This window comes from Bidens hawaiensis, unplaced genomic scaffold, assembly GCF_021521415.1.
Source record: "Bidens hawaiensis isolate Kalapana, Puna unplaced genomic scaffold, B.hawaiensis_p1.1 tig00077704_1, whole genome shotgun sequence".
NCBI lineage: Eukaryota > Viridiplantae > Streptophyta > Magnoliopsida > Asterales > Asteraceae > Bidens > Bidens hawaiensis.
In genome coordinates, this window is record NW_027503370.1 from 1 (window position 1) to 20813 (window position 20813).

The 20813-nt window shown below is 37.8% G+C and overlaps 1 pseudogene; it reads right to left on the reverse strand.

The window, feature by feature from the left end:
* Positions 1–7: 7 nt before the first annotated feature.
* LOC143606858 (multisubstrate pseudouridine synthase 7-like) lies at positions 8–5905 on the reverse strand (annotated as a pseudogene).
* Positions 5906–20813: the final 14908 nt, after the last annotated feature.

Genomic DNA, 20813 nt, shown 5'->3' on the forward strand with positions numbered 1-20813 from the left:
CCTCATCTAAATGGTTATTTTCAGAGGAATCATTGCACACAATGTCTTCATATTCAGAATCATCAACTTGCTTACTTCATTACAACTTTCCTCGTTGCAATAAACTAAATCCCCTAATACTACTAGATCAGTCCCTGAAAAAACACAAAATTCTTTATTGAAGGTAGCTTTAATTCTACAAGAATGTAATACACAAAAATACATTTACAGGAAAGCAAAACATAAGCTATTGAAACATGTTTTTAAAATAATCATAAATGATTCAGGACCGTATTTTTGCACTCTCATGCTAGCAGCATGGTTCCACAGATAGCTTTGGTAACTGTGCACATACCTGAAATGTAGACAAAATTCATTTTATATTGACAAAGCATAAAGCACAAGTAGTTAACAAGCTTTCAACTTTCTTTTAACACATAAATATAGGCTAGGCTTGGCAAAATAGGTGGGCAGGGTCAAAACAGGTTCGGGCTAATGATGGGTCGGTTAAAAAAAGATTCAACTTGGTTCGGAATCGTCCGCCCTGCACCCGACCCCTCGAGTATATGCTTCAACAGGAATCACACAAGGGTAGATTGGTTTAAGAAAGGTTCAACTTGGTTCGGGTCAAAACAGGTTCTGACTATAATAGGTTCGGGTCAACTTAGAAAAATGTATCAAATGACTAAATTATTAACAAAAATAACAAAATCATAGCCCTGTTGCCAGCACCAGAGCCAGCAGCATAAAAAAACATAAGTTAAGACTCAACATCAAGAAATAACAATGGAATTAGCATACATTCAAATAGAAATGGTAAAATCAAGAGCTTGTAGCACTAACCAAGTGCTGCAAATAAATGGATAGCAATAAACAGTTAAGCTCATGAGAATTATAATTATCATAATATGTCAAATTAACCTAAATGATAACAATTAAAAAGTGTTAAAACAGGATGTGAATTCTATTAAATGTACATCAAACTTTACGATTCTGATTCAAAGCGGGTTTTGATGTCAAAATTCTGGTTACAATAAGAGTTTGGTTACCTGAAAATCGATTGCTCAGAATCAGGATTGTAAACTTTGGGAGCAAATTATCAGATTAAGAGAACTGATATCATGGTTTAAAACTCTTTAATTGTAATCATTCAGATTCATATTTCTCATGAACTCAGCTGTTAATTGCCGTCCATTTATTTACAGCACAAGAATTTTACCATTTGTAATTTGTATGTATCTTTCTTCCATAGTTATCTAGTGCGCTCAAGGCGCATAGGCCTCGCCTAGGACCTAGGCACAAAAAAAGTGAGGGGCCTAAGAAAAAAAAAGCACACTTGATAAATTTTTTTTATATATATTATGTATTAGAAATATACTACTATTCTTCATATTAAATAAACAAAAGCCATTATATAACATTTAATATCACCATTATAAATGTTCTGATACTAACCTGTCTTAAGTTGAAGGGTCAAGGAAGATAAATGGGTGAGGATGTTGAATGGTTTAAGTAACCGCAGCAATTATTAATAAAAGTGTGTCTATTTTATAGGTTCTTGTTATAGTTTCTAGGTTATGAACGTTTATGTTTATCAAATTTAAGGTTTTTATACCTCTTCTAATCGGAGATCTAATCCTTCTCGAATCGGATGAACCGTAGACTAGCCCCTCTCGAATCGGGCCAAATATCCTTGTTCTTGTTTATTTCTATCAATTTAATATTTTATTTTCGGGGTTCTATCATGTTCCAAAGTACCAAAAGTTCAAATACCAAAATGTTCAAAAGATGAAAACCAAAAGTTCAAAAAGTAATAAATAGTAAAGGTTCAAATGATCATTGTTCTTGATACGTCATCAGTACCTATTCAGGTATCGTCAACTTCAAGAAGCGAAGGCCTAAGAACTTTAGCGCATATATTGGGCCTCGCATGGAAAATGAGCCTCGGCACAAGAAGCAAGAGCTTTTAATAACTATGCTTAATTTCATGATCCATTTCTTGAGGTTGACTCTTAATTTATGTTTTTGATGCTATTGGCTTTGGTGCTGGTGATAGGGATATGATTTTGTTCTATTTTTGATAACTTAATCACTTCATACATTTTACAAAGCAACCCATTTTGACTGAGCCTGTTTTAGCCAGAACCCCCAGAACCCGATTTGACCCAAACCAAATTTAACCTTATTTAAACCAGCTCATCCTGACCCGAGCCCGTTTTAGCCTGAACCCATTTTGACTCAAACCTAAGTGAACTTTAATAACAAAAGTGATACATCATTCTAAGGGTCCTAGGTACAGCCTTCATAGCTTGCAAGTAATTCCCAGGGACTCTTTTTTAAACACTGCAGCTGATATAATAGAAAAACATAACTAGTTAAAAAAACATAAAAAAAGAATATTAATTAATAAATAAACATACGAAAGGAAATTAACAAGAAACTTACTATGGCCTTTTCAGCTACCAGAAACCGAGTAGTTGTCTCAAGGTCCCATCAATGTCCTCACTTTCTTTATAGTATTCCCTTATCCTCCTTATATCATCCTTTTGTGTCCAAAATATTATATTAAAGAAAACAAATAATCATGAAAAATCATTCAAATAACTTCACGACACTCAAATTAAAAGGATATCACCATCCCTCGGATCAAGAATCATGCCAACTGCCTCTTTCCATTCTCCACAAAGTAATTTAGCACCAATAAGGTGAGTAGGTACAGAACCAGTACCAAATCGCTGTAACAAAATAAATGAAAAACTGATGTGGCAAGCAGAATAAAGTAAAGAAAATTGGAATAAAAGCACTTAACAGAATAACATTACCTGCATGCCAAAATAGTTTATGAATCCATGTTTTCCTAAGGCATCTACTGCTGCTTTTACAGTATCCTGTGAATCTGCAGTCACTCCCCTACAAAAAATTATTAAATAATCACAATTCTTTATGGAAAAAATTAATGTAACTAAAATAATGAATCTTATGCATTTATGTACAAACCTTAGTGTGATTGTGAATCGGTTCCCGTGGAGTTGACCAAGAACAAGCCCTTCATTGACATAACTACATGCAACACAGTGACAGATTCAGATTCTATGTTACTATAAAGATTGATTAAAGATGACCAGACCAAGAGGTTTAAAACTTATTGCGCTTACCAAAAGTTACCAACTTTAATTCCGATTAATCTTTTATTTAGACTAGCCAACTTATTTGCACGCTGCTTGAACACAGTTACCTGCTGAGTTGTTACTGCACGCTTGTCTTTTGTACCAGAAAATCCAAATGACCTTGGCTGTAAAAGTAAATATTAGTAACTGCAAGTGTGCAGAGTGTTTATACATAAGACCAACCTTATAAAAACTAAATAACAGAAATATAGTGAGAGTGAAGTTATATTGTTTGATCTAATGGTGTGTGTGGCCACAAGAAAAATGGACAATCTCCCCTATATAATAAAAGAAGAACCATTTGGGAAACTTGTCCCTCATATAAAGCAGCTGCTGATGTGTCAGCCATACAAGCCATGTGCTGATGTGTCAACCTAAGAAGACTCCAATTTTTGAAGAATCTTCATGTGAAAGCCTTCAAGGTTTTTAATTCACATATCTGCTTTCTCTTCTCCCATTTGCAAATTCAAAATTCAAATTTTGAAACACAACCTTCTAAACCCTAAATCATGTCATCCTCCTTCATCGTTCGTTCGTTCATTCATAGGTCTTCATTTTGTTTGTCTCCACCATGTCAATTGGCGGCTTCAACTCAAGGTACATTCTAACAGCAATCGTTCGGGCCTTATTTGTATCTATGTTCTTTTATGATTCATATAAACCCTAAACCTATTTTACTTTTCTCTAGATTATCTACTAATGAAACCCCTCTGTATGCAAAAATTAAGGTTCGTAGTGTTCTTCGTCAGTGCAGGTGGATGTAGCGTCGATGGTTTTGTTGATGGAATTGATAATACCAGGAGGTTTCCAGCAAGGATTATACCTGCAAAAATAGTTTCTCCTAAGTCCTAATTGACTCAAGTCTTAAAGGTAATTCGTTTTACCCTAATTCTTCCCTAATAAATTTTGTTACTATGTTTATTTAAGGCCTAATTTTTTCTTTTACTGAAAGACTAAACAATTTTTTTAGTTATTTTTTCCTGATTCAATGATTTCATATTAGAGTTTGGTTTTTTATATGATGTATCTGATTCATCAAATTGCTTACCATATTGCAATTTAGTATATCAAAAAATATTTAAACAATTACTCAATATTATCAACTCAGGTTTCTAATTGTTTTTGCATCTACATTTTGAATTTATAAGTGGATTACTTTTTGACTAGCAAACACATCATATATTTCATAATACAGAAACCTCTATAAAAATGTGTGTAGAAGTGCATTAAAACTGCACAGTTTGGTAGCTGCAAAGAGGATTGAGCCCAATCATTGAGATTGAAATTAAAGCTTTACTCGGATTTAAACCAACAAGTAAGACATTTTATTTTAACTAATTCTTGGTCTTTCGGTTAAAAATATCTAATTGTGACATCTTTGGTTCATATGCGCTACTTTAATGAATGGGCTAAAATTGAATTTTATTAATTTCCAGGCGGATGATCACTCTGTGAAGTTGTCACTTCGATCAGCACTTTAAGTAATGCAAATAACGGGGGTCCCACTATGCAGTCTACTCTATTAAGGATTCAAGGGTATACAAGTTTGATTATGAATTTTGGTTAACTGGTAGTGTAAAATAATATCAATCAATTTTTCATATATGTGTTTTGTGTGTAACAGTTGAGTCACTCAAATTGGGGCTTCTTATCATCCGATCTTCACCGATTCGATCATGTCATCGTTCAATTCCTACTTCCTTTGGTCAGTTGAAGTTTAATATGTGGAATTGTTTTATTTACATGTTTAGTTTGTGGTATAAATGATGGGTGTCTGATACCAAAAACCGAAACCAAACCAAACTGTTGCTAATGGCTTGGTTTCACGGTTTGAGCTTTATAACATATACATGCTTTTGTATGCATATGTAGCGGCCTGTTTGTGTACGTATGTATTATAAATTCTGAATTTAATTAAGCATGCAGTCAAAATATAAGTTTGTTAGATACTTTTAGATTATAAAGCTCTAAGGCCCCTAATAATACAGACTACTGTATTACTTCAAAGAAGAATCGTGTTGATTGATTACATATTTATTTGATTTTTAAAATTTCATACATTATATTTATTAAATCGTTTTTTTCAATCCATGTGTTGTAACATTGTATGGGATATTAAAAACAGAAGTGATATGGGATGGAAGGATTAACGTAAAGTGGTGAAAGAGAGAAAACATATACTAAAAGTTTCACCGATTCTACCGAATAAAGTAAGAAGAAGAACCTGAATCCCAAGCATCTTTCCAATCACGCCTAATGCCTCTTGTTTTCCTTACATAGATGAAATCTGAAAATGCATTTCAAAAGGGATTATATAAACTTTCTAGTTGGGGGTAATTGAAGAATAAGAATGACCTGAGGAACTTCCCAAGTGATCTGAACCCCGGCTATCATAAGGTGTGTCGTCAGCTCTGCCTTTGCGTTTCTTGCTGGAATTGAATCTCACACGAATGCATTTTGATGAGGGATACTGTGTCGGTGACCAAGAACTTGAGTCTTTCTTTAAAGAAATGATGCATCGCCTGCGGATAGAAGAAAGAAATTAAACAGACAGACAGACGAGAGAGAGTGCTAATAATCATACGGACGGTTCGGTGAAGCTTATCGGAAGTTGGAGAAAGAAGAATGGAGGTGGGTGCATGCTGATGTAGGAATTCCTTGAGAGAGTCGGCATCGTAATGGCCAGCTAGAGCTCTGAAGGATTTGATTTCAGTATCAGCATTGAGTGGGTCTGCTGCAGGTTCCTCATCCGCAGACATTTTGTTTTTTCTAATGACCTTTTGTTGAGACATATTATATATATATATATATATATATATATATATATTAATTTGAGGATTCCTATCCGTGAGACGTTTTCACTATTTAATTCGGTTAGTCGTTTTCAAGAATAAAGTACAACTGCTTAACACATAGATATTGGATGCTTTTGTGTTAAACACGTGTGCGGCTGTGCCCTGTGTTGATTCATCATACTCATAAAAGCCTGCTATTCTCTTTCTCCACAATTCAGTAAACCTTTCAACCGGCTTCAAAAATCAGTCATCCTCCCACCTTCACTGCAATTTCTTTGAAATCTCCGGTCATCGAGGGGTGATTCAACCATTGGCCGTTGATAAGATGGCAAAGTGATGGCGTTAGGGTTTTAAGCTAAGAGGGAGATCGATACGACTATTCGCTTCCTGCTTCTTCTTCACACAAAGTGCAAGCAGCGTCATTGGCTTGATCGACGAAGACAATGATGTTTCAAGGTCTACTGCAAATAGGCTCGCCTTCGATTTGGAGCCCTAATTCTCTCAATCAAAATGGTAATTTGAGGCATCCCAGCTTAGCTTGCTTTTCGTCATAGCTATGTGTAACACCCCGTAACCGCAGCGGAAACGTACACGAGATGCAACAGACACATCTGATATCAACAGCATTGCTTATAAAGAAAACACCACTACATTAATTTAAACGAATTACATTGTTCCGAGTTTCGTTACTATCTAGGTGTTATCACATAAGTTTTACCGATAGTACATTAACATATTTAATGCAAAATATAGATCCTTAATCTTCCACAAATAGCACACATCATCAAGCACGTATCACTCATTCCAATTTGGGGTACCTAGAAAAGCATGGAAAGAAAAACGGGTCAAATACGAATAGTTGGTGAGTTTCACAGATTTAAATAAACATTGACAATTTATTATAATAAATCATATATTAGCGATGTAATTATGCTGAGCCCACAAGTGAAACCTCTGACTATCACACACAATCCCCGTGGCATATCCCCCGCCCACGGACCCGTGACATATCCCCCGTCCACGGAACTGCCCCAAACCGCTATGTCTAACATTACATAGCAAAATATATATAACACCCAAAATAGACATGTGCAACTGGCTGGGAAACATCAGCAAATCCATGCCGGACCAGTTGGGTTTGTCAGGACCAATAGTACTATTCACACTCTACCGGCTTTTAGCTAATCACTCGTGTTGCGGGGCCTTACAATGTTAGCAACTCAGACAATTACCATCTTAGTACATTTCCGTACGATTCCCGTACAATAAAAACTTATATAAATACATTCATTTCCATGCGATCAGCATGTACTTAAACATTTTGATATAAACATGCTTTCCGCCCCGGGAAAATATTTAAAACAGTTCAGAAAAAGGGGCTCGTGAAACTCACCTTTTGTGAGCAAAGATGTAATACTGTGCATGGCTACCTGTCCGGATCTGTAATACGATCCCTAAGTCGTTACTACACAATTTCTATTAATATAACTTAAATTCGTGTTAACCGGTACGTCCGGGGACACTGTTAACCCAGTACCGTACACGATCCTGGGGACAATGTTAACCCCGATACACTTCTCAGGACTTAGATTGTGATATCACTTAGAGTTCTTTAGTCAAAACTACCATTAGTTTGTTTTTCTCGTTTTGCGTGCCTAGCACGGTTATTCGTCTTTGTGTTTTCAAAAATGAGTTTGGCCACATACGACCCGAAAATAGTTGTTATTGATATTTTAATTGAAGTGGTGAAATTAGAGCTCGGTTTAGACACCCCGTTTGGCCGCGGGGCCCGTTTCCGTCTTTAATACACCGGAAACTGCTAAATCGGGTAAAATTACCCAAATCATCCGAATTATTTTCGGATGATTTATTTTCACTTGATTAACTTAGTTTCATGAAAATAGTCCATTTTTAAGGTTTTATACATCAGTCAGCTCGCTTAGGCGAACTTTGCCGGGTTTACGCGTTTTAAGCTTTAAAATTTTGTTTTTAAGTTCCATTTAGCACAAATAAATATCCGTTTAGTCTCGGATCTTGAAATTTTGCAAAATTCAGTTTTTGACAGTAAGGAATTTAATAAAAATATTTCCAGATTTAATTTCTATATTTAACATTTATTTATCTATTTTTAAACGTCTTTTAAACACCAAATATGTCGAAAATACCAAACAACCTTAGAAAAATCCCAAATTCTTCTGGGATGACTCCTGCCATCCATATAGTTCCCAGTAATTTTTACAGAACCAAAAACTTATTTTTCATGCCATTTTCACCAAAACCGAGCTAGAAAACCCTAGGACTCGTTTTACCGGAAAGCCTACTTAGACTTCTCCAATGGACCTGAAATTTTGTGTGTGACTTTTTATATGTTATAAAAAGCTTATCTAAATTTTTCCAGAATTATTCATGATGTTTAGCTATTTTTCACCATTTTTAGCCAAAACCGAGCATTAAATTCACCAAATATTCATCCTTTATCCAAAAATTACCAAAATTTCACAGATCTCATATTTTCATGTGTAGATCATCTTTGTGAAATTTCATGACTCAACTCTAAGTCTACCACAATCTGTCCAAATCTTACAAATCATACGAAAAACCGAACTACCTTGTGTTTCTAGCTTTAGATCGCAAAGATCTTGCTTTCTAGCCTTTGCTAGCAACTAGATACAACACCTACAAGCACAACAACACCACACCAAGCAAGTTATACCCACAATCAAGCCATTTCTTTCATGGTTTCGGTTAAGACATCAAAACAAAGATTTTAACCGTAAAAATTCGTTTTTGACTCTTTTAACTCCTTTCTTGGACCAAGATCCCTTGTATAACTTGTATACATCACTTGATCATGCAAGAATCGGTTTCATCTCGGGTTTTCACCCATTTTTCATTTGAAACCTCATTTTCTCAAGATTATGGAATCAAAACTATGAATTAATCATTATAACCATGTTTTTACCTTGTGTTTCTTGCTTAAAAATCAAGGATTTAGGATGAATGTATGTAGGGTTGGGAGGATTTGGAGAGTTGGGATGTTAAAAAAAGAAAATGAAATGTTTTGGTGTGTGTATTGGACCGATCGGTCCCTAGTAAGGTGTGGGGTGGGGCCCACATCTTCAACCTTGGCCACACATTCGGATTGTGTAATCCGGATAATGTTGTGGATAATCTGGTTCAGTTCGTTTTTCGGTTAAACGTTTAATTCCGGTCAAAACGAGGCCAAAACGGTCGTTTTTCGGCTTAAAATTTAAATTTATATAAAACCGATTTAAAAACTTTAAAAACTTAAACCATGACATTTATTGACTTAACACATCATATTGTCGGTAATTGTGCATCTTTTTCGGCTTGATCGATCGTCTCTTGCTTGGTTTGATGTTAAAGGTTTCGTTTATCGTACCGACGTACTAATAAATCGAAATCCTTTTTCTGTGCTATAATTCACTTATCCCGAAGCTTTAATACTTCGTACACATCACTAAACATTATATATTTCGTCTATAATGTAATCCCCGATTCGTTCGGGTTTCAATAACCGTTCATCGATTAATCGAAATTTCAATACGACTAGCTGTATATTCGAGTATAATTCGTACTGCGAATCTTATATACTCGTATAAAACACATTATAATTCATATATTCAGTATTGAATAACACGTAATAGTATATTCCGGCTAGGGTGTACCTGAATTTGTCGGAATCGTTACACTATGCAATGCGCAATCTTGAATCACACAAGTTTTAATCCGTCATTTAAAAATAAAAAAGAAAATAAGAAAGAAAAGAAAACTAAAGTTTTCATATTTACAAGCAATTGCACGCTTTCATTATATGTGTTACCGAATCTTGAAGTGGTTGAGATGATGTAGGTTTTTTTAAAAGTCGACAAGTTAGCCAAAGGACATATTGCCGAAATGTTTCTTTTGAATGTTTATTAATGTGATTGTTAATTTAATTTATTAGTCTACATGTGGTTATGATCATAGATTAAGCAAAAGAGACTAGAGTCTTTATAGACCATTACTATGATCTCATGTAGTTTGTTAATTTTAAGATTTATGTTTATTAAATGCACGCATCGTACTTCACCAATTGCTTATCGTGGGTTTGCTCAGGAGTTTATTAAAGATCTATAGAGAATCAGGTCTGTCTGCATATACTATTGACAACAACTATTATTATATAATCATTAGTTTAGTTTTATGTTATTTAAATGATTTCACAATAGAGGCCCCAAGCTATACGTGAGGCGAGGATTTCAGGATCGCGATACATGTCAACGATGAGGCTATATTTCTAGAATTCTAGCTAGGTAAGTTTTTTTTTGTTTAATCATATATTTAGTGTAGTTTGTTTTTTCTTCATTTTTGGTAGTTGGTACTTTTCTGGAGATATTTCAAGTGTTATTGTATAAATTCTTTCAATATATAATTTCTACTAAGTTAATATAATAAACTTAAAGAAACTTATTAATGTGGAGGTTGGTTTGAAAGGTGAAACTTTGTAGTCTCTTCACACTTGATGGGAGTTCAGCTCTTGAGAGGTTACAAGGGTCCTTATAAGTGTTTCAAAAACAACCTCTTACTTGGTACATGGTAATTTAAATTATTCCACTTTATATTCTAACACCGGCATTACTTCTAGAATACCTTTTAATGCTCCAGAAGGAAACGACCGGCAAGACCCTTCTCAAAGAAGGTAAAAAAGTAACTTTGTTTTTATATGGTATTTTAATGTTTCTAATAAGTTATTATGTTAGGTTAACAACTTTTTCTTCGATACAATGCATCCGAGTCAGCCGTTGTCAGGTCTTAGATGCAACTCAAACTATCAATGCTCCAACATCAAATAGCTTATCCGTACAACCCCAGACCCCAAGTTGTTGACAACGAAAAGACAAAGAGAACAATCACCATGTATTTATAAATGCTCAACACAAGTTAAGACATCCTCCCCGACATATGAACCAAAATAAATTTCTAATTACCAATGATCCAGTGAAAAATTGTAGGTTTATACATAAGAACCACACAGACGATTTATATTCATATGACTATATGCATCTTACATGTATTACTCATTGCAGAGCTAGAATATGTAGTACATTTGTTTGTATCTAACATTCAAAACCATCACTAAAGACTAAGTAAAGATTCTTTTGTATTCATTCAATGAAGGATGGATATATGATAATGCCATTTTGCTAAGCAATTATTTGTAAAAAAGCAGTATAATGGACTGCTAACACGAAAAGGAAGTCTACATTCTGTTAACTAAATATTTGTAAAATCAAATCATAGTAGTTTGCTAACAATGCTAGAATACTAACACATGTAACGTTTGCCCACTTTAACATAAAGCCCGATAATAAAAGACTTGCATATTGTCACACCCCAACCTAAGGCGGAAATGCCGGGGCGTGATCTGATTGCTCACAGCTCGAAGATACTATCATAATATAAAAGTGACTTAACTATTTAATTATTTTATTTCAAATGTACACACAAATTTACAAATATTACAAAACAATTCAAATAAGTGATTATAAACGTGATTTAACGATTTTCTTCATTAAACCCTATGGTCTTGACTAAATATTCAAACTTCAATTCAAGCAACCTGCATATGCGTAGAAAACAGAGTTGGTCAACATAAATTTAAGTGAGAATATCACAAGTTTTGCATGTCAATATAAATAAGCAATACGTAGTAAGTGCGGTAAATGAATCAAACCATAAACAAGTAATGATACCGTTGCCAAGCGAATCGGGCGTTGGTAAATAATATGAGAACCCAATACATGGGAGTATGTTGGACCCCTCCGAATTATACGAATGAATGAATAATTAATACAAGTAAGCATGTAACAGGTATATTTGATTAAGTCACACATGATTACACGTATGCTATAGTTTGATATATATATATATATATATATATATATATATATATAGTATGAAATACGAATAATACGCATATGTCCCCAAAACGTTTAGAAAACTTAGTAAAATAGGGGAATGATAAAACTCACCTTAGATTAAAGACACGCGAATGTAAATATGAATAAGCGAGTTTAACAAATAAGCGAGTCGTTCACTACACGTCAAACGATATAAATTAATCATAATCTGAAACGTTGAGATATGATAATACAAGTAAAAATGAACTCGCTGCCGCTGGAATCAATCCAAATGGACGTTTAGAACTCAAGTTATGTTATATTTAAGATTTAAGCGAGCTGGTACTAACCAGAATCCGAACAATGATTCGGAAGTCGGGTTTTGGTCAGTAGCCTTAAAATTTCGTGACGAGAATAAAAGTCTTTTGTACCAAACGTTGAATCCGACCAGAAATATAAGAAAACGTTAAGTGAAACAAGTTGACTATTTTGCCCTTTATCGAGTTTTAAAATAATAGACCAGTCAACACCCTTCAATCTCAGAAATTGATTGAAGGTTATTGACTAGGGGAATGTTTATGAATGAAAACTCTGTTTACAACTTACTTGGAAAGTGGAAGAATAGGGAGATATAACGAGTCAATGATCCAGACGCATAAAAAGTCAAACGTCTATGAGTATGTCTTCGACAAAATAGCCAAGAAGCGAGAGATATTAAGATGTGCAGAGAGGGTGATGATTAGAGGAGGCTCTTAGGGTTTATGGTAATGTTTTGTGGCAGATGAATGAGACTTTTTTATATAGGTATAGCAAAAACGAACCATATATGGACATGTTATTCGTTTAAGCAAGTAAATAAGGTTTTTATAACAAAATCACTGAAATAATCATAAATATTTTCTCTTGGTCATTAAGAAATGAATTAGGACTTGTATTTTAGTTATAATATGATTTCTTGGACCTTAATTCACTCAAATATGCCTAATATATATGATTTTACACCAAAAACGAGTTAAGAAAAGAAATCGAGTAAGCATTCTGACCAGTTCACCCACCGCGCCACGCGACCAAGGGAGGGGGGTAGCCTGTCGCACGGCGCCCCGGCCTATTGTAACACCTCGGCTAAAGCGGAAACGCCCGAGTGTGACATACAGATTGTTCAAAACACATGTGACACTATTAAGTGACAATATTATCATTAATTGGTTTAAACATCATATACACAAGTTCGTAAACAAGAAATACAAAAAAATATAAATACAACTAAACATTTTGTCCATTTGTTTCAATAACCTAAGTCTAGTGTCTTCTCCAAGTATTATCCTCTAATGTTTATACCTGTAACATATATATAAAATACAGTCAACTAACTTAATAGTTGGTGAGTTCCCACAAGTTTGAATAAATACATAAAAACCTTGCAATTCCATGAAACTTGTGATAATTAAACAACTTCGCATGCAATGTCCTTTCCAGTTGGCCATAGCCAACGTACTCGGATCGGGGGTCCCTTTTCCACTCATAACAAAATGGTCCTGAGTGCAAAGGGGGGCGTATGATCATACTTATTAAAGCAACCACTTGCTGAGCACATAATCAAGTAAGCATATATAACACACAAGTCCACAATATGAATTGCAGTTTAATAGCTGAGTATAAAATCGATTTGCGTCTAATAGGATATATATGCTACCCCCAAAAGTAAAATCGTTAAATAGGGGGGTGTGAGAAACTCACCTTGAATCGAAGCTAAACTTGTAATATAAGCCGAAAACATGACAACGAAAAGAAGCAACCGAAAGTGTTGTAAGGTTGTAAACGGTGTATGAACCGAACGCATCACAAAATCCGACTTGAATGATCCACACTAGATAGGATAAATAATGCGAGACTATAATCGAGAATCTAACGAAATTATATAGTGATAAGTTATGTTGAGGTTTTGAGATTATAATACAAGTTTTACCAATCTTGATTATTATACTATTATTCTAAGTCTTAATGATTTTAACGAACTAAATATTATTTTAACTAATTTTCGATAAATAGTTTAACACAATTATAGTAAATATAATGTTTGCGAATTACGGATTTTAATGATAAATTTAACTCGAAAGAGACTATGTTAACAAATTACAACGGTTAAAAAAATTTAATTATAAAGTTATCTTTAATGGTCTGGCGAATTATAAGTTAACGAATTAAAGTTTAGCGAATTAAAGTTTAACGAAAGAACCTAACGAATTTTAGTTTAACGAACGAATTTAAATTAACGGATTAATGATTTGTTAATTAGCTAACATGAGAATTATATTACTTGTTGAACACGGAATTTAACTGTAACACTTGTTAATTCCGAATTCAAGGGTTAAAGAGTGTAGAGTATGTATAATTCTCGGGATTTATCCGACGTTTCTCGGAGCCTTTATGTCACCCCGGTATGTTAAAGAACCGAACCATTCCTTCCATTTTGCCTTACACTTGAGTCTAGAAGGACTAGAGTGTCATATCTTATATTATAACAAAAAAAAATAAAACCCTAAACCTAAAACCCTGCAGCGATCGGCCAAGAGGCAGCCCCCCCTTCATTGCTTCGACTTTTTGATCGATCCCAAGTTCCTAGAGGTAGTTCAAGGTATGTACTACAATCCCCTACACTCTTTTTGCTCACCCCTAATCGTTTTGATGCTCAATTTTGCCGAAACTTTTTGTTGGGCAGATTTCGGCTAGAGTGCAATTGACCCACTTCCCGTGGATAAAAATTAGAGTTTCTGGTGTAGAAATATCCCCAGGTATGCATTTACATCATATTAAAATTTCGTGGTCATTGGAGGTGTTTAGGTCGGTCAATCGATTTTAGTTCGAAAACTAGGGTTTATCGGGTGTAGAATTTCAAATTGTTGAGTTTGATGCGTTAGTTGATCGGGTGACCGACCGATTCAGTTTGTGCAGCCCTTGGAAGGTTTAAGGGCTGTGGAAAAATTATTTTTTTGGTGCTCGGTGCTGTCGCGGTTAATGCTTCGTCAATCGAGTCGGCGGTGCGCGATTTTTTGTTTAAATGTTAAAGTAAGTGTTGTAAAAAGGAACCGTCAACCCTATCAACTCGGGTGACATAATTATGATGAATTAAAAGAGTTAAGATGGAATTTGGTCCATTCGGGGCTGATTCGTTTAACAAATGGTTTTAAGGCTTATTACACTCGCATTCGACCCGATTTGACTATCCTTGGGCCTTGGGCGAAGTATTGGGCCTTGGGCCAGGTATTGGGCCTTGGGCAAAGTGTTGGGCCTTGGGCCAGGTATTGGGCCTTGGGACATGTTTTGGGCCTTGGGCCAGGTGTTGGGCCTTGGGCCAAGTTGTTGGGCCTTGGGCCAGGTGTTAGGCCTTGGGCCAAGTTGTTGGGCTTGGGCCTTGGGCCAGGTTGTTTGGCCTTGGGCCATGTATTGGGCATTGGGCCAAGTGTTGGGCCTTGGGCCAAGTGTTAGGCCTTGGGCCAAGTTGTTGGGCCTTGGGCCAGGTGTTGGGCTTGTACGGCCCATTAGGCTAGAGTGTTCCTACAGTCTAGTTTAGTAACGCGTTATGTATAATTTACAGGCCCTTGCCTGTGATTGTGCCCTTAGGAACTTCCTAGCTCATTGCAAGTATTCGATCGATCTCAGGTGAGTTCATGATGCCCTTTTTACTCATTTTACTTTTGGGCTAGCATGCGCACCTAAATGTTTTCTTACTTGATGAAATGTTTTAAAATGATTTTATATAGGCTTGCTAGTATATGGTAAGCCTTGGGATGTTAAATATATATATATATATGTATATACATTATTTCCTGGCCTCTATTTGACGATGTTGTAGTCGTTTCGACTACTGATGTTGTGTATGCCTACTTCGTGTTTGCATGCACTGATGTTACGTGTTTGGGTTGTACGTTTGCTCGAACCTGATGTTATACGTGGATGTTATATATATACATACTGATATATATATATATAGGGATGTTATTGAATGGATGTTTACATATATATTTGTATATGTATGTATGAGGATGTTTAAGTTCGGTAATGATGATTAGATGGATGTACCCTTTTACTGTTAGAAAACTTTTGTTATGACTATCATGATTTTTACTACTGATATCTTTTACTTAAAACTTGAACTCACTCAGCTCAAGCTGACTTTGTGTGCATGTTAGTGTAAGTTTCAGGATTTGGAAGAGGATGCCTTATCGCTTGGACGTGCACGGAGCTACTTGGATGGTGAAGGGCATACTGGAAGGAAGAATTGTTATGAATATTTTATTTCAAGGAAACTTATAAAAGTTATACTTACTTTGGATTTTGGGCAAAATTCCCGGGTTTCGGGAACTTATTTCATTTTTCATGTTTTCCGCAAAATTGATACTCTGATACGTTTGTTTTAATGGAAGAAACAGTTTTTAAGTGTATTTAATTTTACCAGTGTTTTGAATGATTACCAACTGTGGGGTTCCCAAGGTTCGGGGCCTTACAAGTTGGTATCAGAGCCTTGGTTCGAGGGATCCGAGCATCCCTGAATGCTTGGACTCGAACTGTAAGAATAGAGACCAGTATGCCCACCGCGAGTAGCTGCACGCCAAGAGGTAACTTTAAATTATTTAGTCATTCCTTTACATTTAAGATTTCCCTTATGTGATTAATTGTTAAGTGTTAGATAGAGTGCTAATATGGTTAGGGGCCGGGGGTGATTAGGACGGGCGGGTAAAGTAAACGACTAATCACACTTGATCAACGTCATTAGCAGTTTACCCTTACCTTACATGTTCTAAATGCCACTTGTACTTAATCATATTAAAATTCTGTCTTTGTAGGGATAAGTCATGGTTAATACTCGAACAACCAGGAGAGGTGGTTCTAGCGGTCATGGTCGTGGTCGTGGTCGTGGGCCACGTGCCGAAGCCGAGAATGAAATTCCTACTCCCCAGCAGGAAACTCCGATTCGTGAGGAGGGGGGAAACTCCGAATAGTAAGGGTTCGGATAGGGGAATGAAGAGTAAGGAGGTGCAGGTCGAAGAGGAAGAGGAAGTGTATGTACCGAGTGGGGATGAAGATGAGGTGCGGACTATTAGTGTATCGACCCGGGGTTGCTCGTATGGTGACTTTAAGAAGTGCGACCCCCTTCTTTCGATGGTACTAAAGATGCCTTGGCAGCACACCAGTGGGTAAGAGAGATGGAGGCCGTACTGAGGGTCAGTAAGTGCAAGGGGGATGATATGGTGACTTATGCTACTGCCTTGTTTCGTTCCGAGGCACTATGTTGGTGGGATAACTTGGCGCAGGCTATGGGTGATCGTACGACTAGGATGATGACGTGGGATGAGTTGAAGAAATTGGTTCTCGATCAGTTTTGTCCTCCGCATGAATTGGATAAGATAGAACAGGATTTCTTGACCTTGGAGGCTGGTTCTATGTCGCATCGGGAGTATACCACCAAGTTTAACAAGATGGCTCGCTTATGTCCCGACTTGGTTACTCCCGAAGCCAAGAGGATTAAGAAGTACGTGAAGGGACTTCCGGTGGATATTCGTACGGGTGTGCTGACTACCGACATGAACTCTTATCACTCGGTGGTCACTCTAGCAGGTACGTTATATGATCAGAGGGAGAAGATACCGCCTAACGAGAATAGGAGGGCATGGAACGCAAATTCGTACGGTAAGCGGCCAGGGGGAACAATTTTAACTCGTCCGGGAAAAGGGTAAATACTGAGACTTCTGAGTTTAAAAGGGATGCAGCGCCTGGTAATTGCAAGAAGTGCGGGAAGCCGCACAAGGGGGAGTGTAGGATGGGGTCTGGCACTTGTTTTCGTTGTGATAAGGTAGGACACCCCCATTTCTAGTGTCCGACATTGACCTGTTTCCGCTGTAAGGGTTCGGGTCACTTGGCATCAAACTGTCCTTCCATTAAGGCGGGGGGGGGGGGTCCGGGCAGGGGACTTCCTCGAGGGGGAAAATAGATGAGAAGCCGAAGGCCAGGGCGAGGGCCTTCAACATCTCCAAGAAGGAAGCGAAAGAGGAGGCGGATGTCGTTTCAGGTACTTTTTCCCTATTTAGCTTTCATTTCAACGTTATTATTTCTTGTTCCTTTGAAATCATATGTTTTGATTGTGTAGCTAAGCAGTAGTATAATATTGTCCTAGGTACCTTTCTACTTGATGAATTACAGGCGTCAGTTTTATTTGATTCGGGCGCCAGTAGGATTTTTGTGTCTACCGCTTTCTGTTCCTTGTTAAATAAATCACCCGAGCGCGTAGTCGATGGGTTTGAGGTTGAGGTCGCCGTAGGAAAATCCGTGTCCGTGTCTAGGGATATTCAGGGTTTTTCCATCGAGTTGTCTGGTTATAGATTTCCGGTGCGACTGTATCTGATACCGCTTGGTTGTTTCGATGTGGTGATCGGGATGGATTGGCTCGTGAATGTTGATGCTTAGATCATTTGTGGTCAGAAACTCGTTCGTTTAAGGGCCCCGGATGGGACTCGGATTACGGTCTTCGGTGATCGGAATGTTGCGACGCCACATATGATATCCATGCTTAAGGCGGGGAAGTTGATGCAGCGGGGGTGCGGGGCGTATCTGGCGTATGCTATGAATGTGAATACCGAGGTGGCTACCGTCGGTGATGTTCCTATTGTTCGGGATTTCCTGGATGTATTTCCAGATGATTTGTCAGATGTGCAGCCGGATTGCGAGGTCGAGTTCCAGATAGACCCTGTACCGGGTGCCAAACCCGTTCCCCGAGCTCCCTACCGCCTAGCGCCGAATGAAATGAAGGAGCTTATGGCTCAGTTGGAAGACTTGCTCGATAAGGGCTTTATTCGACCGAGCATCTCGCCTTGGGGTGCCCCGGTCTTGTTCGTTAAGAAAAAGGACGGTAGCATGCGAATGTGCATTGACTACCGTGAGTTGAATAAGCTCACTGTTAAAAATCGGTACCCGCTCCCGAGGATCGATGACTTATTCGATCAACTCCAAGGGGCTAATTGGTTCTCGAAGATCGACCTTAGGTCCAGGTATCATCAGCTAAAGATTTGGGAGGAGGATATTCCTAAGACGGCCTTCCGCACTCGTTATGGACATTACGAATTTCTGGTGATGTCTTTCGGTTTGACCAACGCACCGGCTGCGTTCATGGACCTTATGAACCGGGTGTGTAAACCGATGCTCAATCGTTCGGTTATTGTGTTCATCGACAACATTCTTGTGTACTCAAAAAGTGAATCCGATCACGCCGGTCATCTCAGGGAAGTGTGCTGGAGGCTCTGCGAAAGAACAAATTGTATGCGAAATTTTCTAAGTGTTCCTTCTGGTTAAGTGAGGTTCAATTCTTGGGCCATGTTATTAACCTGAGTGGTATTCTGGTTGAACCTGCAAAGGTGGAAGCTGTGAATGAATGGGAGTCTCCTACGTCTCCAACCGAAATCTGTAGTTTTCTGGGTTTGGCGGGGTATTACCGCCGCTTTATTCCCGATTTTTCGAAAATTGCTTCTTCGCTAACCAAGCTGACTAAGAAAAGTGTTAAGTTCGTTTGGGGTACGGAACAGGAGGAGGCTTTTCTCGAGTTGAAGAACAGATTGACGCATGCCCCGATCTTAACTTTACCTGATGGCACCGACGATTTGGTGGTGTATTCTGATGCCTCTTATCAGGGGCTTGGGTGTGTTTTGATGCAGCAAGGTCGAGTCATCGCTTATGCCTCACGACAATTGAAGCCTCACGAGGCGAATTATCCTACCCACGATTTAGAACTGGCAGCGGTTGTGTTTGCGCTTAAGTTATGGAGGCACTATTTGTACGGTGTTCCTTGCGTTATTTATACTGATCATAAGAGCTTAAAGTATTTCTTCGAGCAAAAGGAACTGAATATGCGACAGCGTCGATGGTTGGAGTTGATTAAGGACTACGACCTGGAGATCATGTACCATCCAGATAAGGCTAACGTGGTGGCCGACGCGTTAAGCCGGAAGGAGAGACCAAAACCTATTCGTGTGAAATCCTACCAGCTTATTCTCAAACCCGACATTTTGAAACAAATAGCTAACGTACAGAATGAAGCGTTGCAGGTGGAATGGATTATGTCAGAGCGTATTTGGGGTTAGGAAAAGTTGTTGGAAGACGTAGGTGATGGGGTGAAATATAAGGATGGTCGTTTATGGGTACCGAGGTATGGAGGATTCAGAGATAAAATTTTGAATGAGGCACACAAGTCGCGCTATTCTATTCACCCGGGCGCGACCAAGATGTACCAAGACTTGAAGAAAAATTATTGGTGGTCTGCAATGAAATTTGAGGTGGCTCAGTACGTGAGTAAGTGTTTGACGTGTCTACAGGTTAAGGCTGAGTATCAGAAGCCATTTGGGAAACTTCATCCGTTGGAAATACCTGAGTGGAAATGGGAACATCTTACCATGGATTTCGTGACTAAACTACCTCGTACTCCTAGGGGCAATTATGACACCATTTGGGTAATCGTGGATAGACTGACCAAGAGCGCTCATTTCTTGCCGATTCGAGAGACTTTTAACTCTAAGCAGCTGGCCGATGTGTTTATTCGTGAGATCGTCTCTAGGCACGGGGTGCCGGTGTCTATTGTTTCGGATAGGGATACACGTTTCACCTCCAGGTTTTGGAAGAGGTTTCACGAGGAGATGGGCACCAAACTCCTCATCAGTACTGCCTATCACCCGCAGACGGATGGTCAGTCCGAGAGGACCATTCAGACTCTCGAGGATATGTTGCGGGCTTGTGTTATCAACTTTGGTGGTAGTTGGGACCGTCACTTGCCGTTGGTGGAGTTTTCGTATAATAACAGTTATCACGCCATGATTGGGATGCCACCGTTTGAGATGTTGTATGGTAGGAGGTGTAGAACTCCTGTCTGTTGGGGTTCCATTGGTCAAAAGCAGTTAGGTTAGGTAGTTTAGAGGTGGTCGAGGCCA